The 3,147-nt window shown below is 44.7% G+C and overlaps 1 pseudogene; it reads right to left on the reverse strand.

The window, feature by feature from the left end:
• Window positions 1-2,888, reverse strand: part of LOC109471064 — a 9,299-nt pseudogene extending 6,411 nt beyond the window's left edge.
• Window positions 2,889-3,147: the final 259 nt, after the last annotated feature.

Consider the following 3,147-nt stretch of genomic DNA (forward strand, 5'->3'; position numbering starts at 1 on the left):
GTCGCACACACCCCCCACCCCCACCACACACACACACACATACGCATGCACGCGTAAACGATGATGTTGCTGCTGCTTTGTTAGTCTCTATCACCAGGCCTCTGAAGCGGCTGGAAAGTCATGCCTTCAAATAACAGTGGAAACTGGCATGATATAGCCAAATGGACAGATAACACACCAGAGTAGTCAGTTCGCTTTCAAGAGACACAGTTTGTCCAAAACTGTACTTTCAACTCCAACTCCCCTGGCAAGTGATCTGTCTATTTAGTAGATTTCTACTCTTTTAATTCAGCGGCTTCTGGAGCCTTTCTGTGCATTTGTTCAGACCAACGTACCGTTATCTTTCCTTTCTATCTCTGTATGAACACCTGTACTGACCAGTGATAGTCCCCTGGGATGACTCTAATTGATAACACCGCACAAATGTGCCACCTGATTACCTGGGCTCCAGGCTATCACTATTGTTGCTTCCTGATGTTTTGCTTTCCTGATGTCTCTTTCAGACTCCTCATGGCTAGCTATTGAATGGGTAGAAATGCACAAAACGACGTTGGCCGAAATAGACTGTTGACGTCACTTGTAAGACCGAACCTAGAATACGCTGCGACAGTATGGGATCCATATACAAAGAAAGACAAAGACAAATTGGAAAGGGTACAGAATCAAGCTGCAAGATTCTGTATGAACAACTATGTAAGAGGTGCTAGTGTCACGGAAATGAAAAGAAACCTACAGTGGACCTCACTGGAAGACAGAAAAAAGATGTCTAGACTATGCATGATGTACAAAATGACTAATAAACTGGTGGATGTACTAACTACTAAGTACTTAATACCAGCCCAGAAGAGAACAAGAAATAGCCACGCATTCAAGTACCAGAGTTATCAACCAAGGATTGAGGTGTTCAAGAATTCATTCTTTCCTAGAACTATCGCAGAGTGGAACTCACTGTCACCAAGTACAGTAGGGGCATTGTCAATAGATAGCTTTAAACAACGTCTTGAGCTAGAAGTTCAAGGGTTAGGTATAACAAGTCGATCGGTGTAATATAGCCAGCTGCCACCGCCCCGCGTGCCTGCGAAGCTGGTGTGTTACGCCGAAAGGCGGTTATACCGGCTATACAGATACAGATACAGAGACAAGGTTTGATACGCACACTATTAATAACAGTTGGAAAACGGTTGTTTGTTTCATATTGTAGAAAACGTTCTAGCTATATATTTATTGGTGGCACCAAAAAGTAAAGGGACTCCTCGCGTAGCTTGTTTTTGGCTATTTGCAACTATTCAGGTACATGCGACATGATGTCAAAAATGTGCTACGAAATTACAGTAAATGTCAATATCAGACTTCCTCATGCAGTATTTTGTTTTTGTTTTTGCCGCCCTGAAAATGTATTGTATGCCTTTTACCGTTCCATGGCATCTGGAAGAGTCAAAAGCATTTAAGTATCTGATACATGTCCAGAAAAGAACAAGAAACAGTCATGCCTTCAAATATCAGAGTTATCAACCAAGAATTGAGGTGTTCAAAAACTCGTAATTTCCCTGAACTATCGTAGACTGGAACTCGTTGCCGCCAAGCACAGTTGGGGCATCATCACCAAAAATCTTTAAACAACTCCTGCAAAGATCGAGTGTAACAAGTCGTTCGGTGTGATAAAGCTAGCTGCCGCCGCGCCGAGTGTCTGCGAAGCTGATGTGTTACGCCAAAGGGCGGTTATACCGGCTATACTGAAACAGATACAGATACAGATACAGAGGCGGGTGCCACCAAGTACCTGTTGGCTAATTGTCGGATCTAAAAGCTCTGTAGTGTATCTAAACAGGTGCCAGGTTGTACCTGTGTGTACTACAGAGATCGCACAGCTATTGTTACCAAGGCGTAAAATTGGTGCTTTCCGCTGCACGGGAGAGATTTCTGAGACAAAGAGACGATAAGGAATAGTGCGTCTCCAGGTATTCTCTAGGGGCAAAAAAAACATCCCTTGTTCTTTAAAATATATCAGATGAGGCATTTTTAAATGTTGTAACGTACTCCGAGACTGTGTTATCATTAAAAAAAGTACCGAAAGTTAAACTTCATTTTTGAAACTGAATGTTTTATTTCGAAAGAAATTTAACATGGTCTCAAACATGGCAGCCAAAACGACGGAATTGCGTCAAGACGTTAAATTGAGACACATTTACAAATAGAACACGAAACATTTTAGGTATAGAGAGATTTTTGAATGATTATAGATATTGGTATACATTGACAGGTGTATTGATAACGTGGCGCTCTTTTTACTTCGCTCCTCTCTTACTTGGTAAACTTTTCCCGAACTTTTTTCCAAGCCCCTCTGACGCACCGGTGTGTGATGTTGTTTTTGGCTGTTTTTCTTGTGTTCCCTTCTCGGGTTTTCAGAAGTCCATCCCGGCACTAGTGTCCCGGCTAGCCGCCTCTCTGCGCCGCCCAGCCGTGCGTGTCCCCATCAGATAGTCGATCATCCTTGGATTATCCAAGAGACAGTTGTCGCGAGGGACAAGACTCGCCAACACTGGGCGACGCTTCTTCAAGACTTTCCCAAACTTTGGCAGTAGGACGTTCTGATATAATCTTGTTCGCTTAGGGTTTAGATGGCCCGCCCGTACGGATCACCCCGGCCTCAGTGCCGGCGAGACGCCGACTCACGGCCCCCCCGAGCGTGTCCACCAGGAGCCTGGCTCGAGCTACCCGGCTTAAGACAGGCTGGGGACAGGTGAGACTACCTGGCGACTCCCTAATGCCGGACACGTCGTCAGTTTGCTTTGTGAAACGCGAGACTGTGGGAACAAATCCCCTGTATGTAGTGTGGTAGCGGTTAGGGACAACCACTTAGGAAACCCGGGGGTGTTGGCACACCACATGGAACAGCCGCAACAAGAGTTTTGGTGTTCCAAGGACATCCCAATACATGTACTAGTATATTGTCCTCTTCAATGGGTGTTCTGACATGTATTGTTCTGGTTGAACAACAAAAACACATTGAAAACTACCAGAAAGACGTAAAATACAGCCTCTACCAGGCTTCAGAACCGGATGGACTTGACAAAAAATTGGCTAAATAGACAGATAACATGCCGGGGAGTTGGTCAGCTATACAGTTTGCCGCTCCCGAAGTGGACC

Source organism: Branchiostoma belcheri, unplaced genomic scaffold (assembly GCF_001625305.1).
Source record: "Branchiostoma belcheri isolate BF01 breed outbred unplaced genomic scaffold, Haploidv18h27 scaffold1, whole genome shotgun sequence".
NCBI lineage: Eukaryota > Metazoa > Chordata > Leptocardii > Amphioxiformes > Branchiostomatidae > Branchiostoma > Branchiostoma belcheri.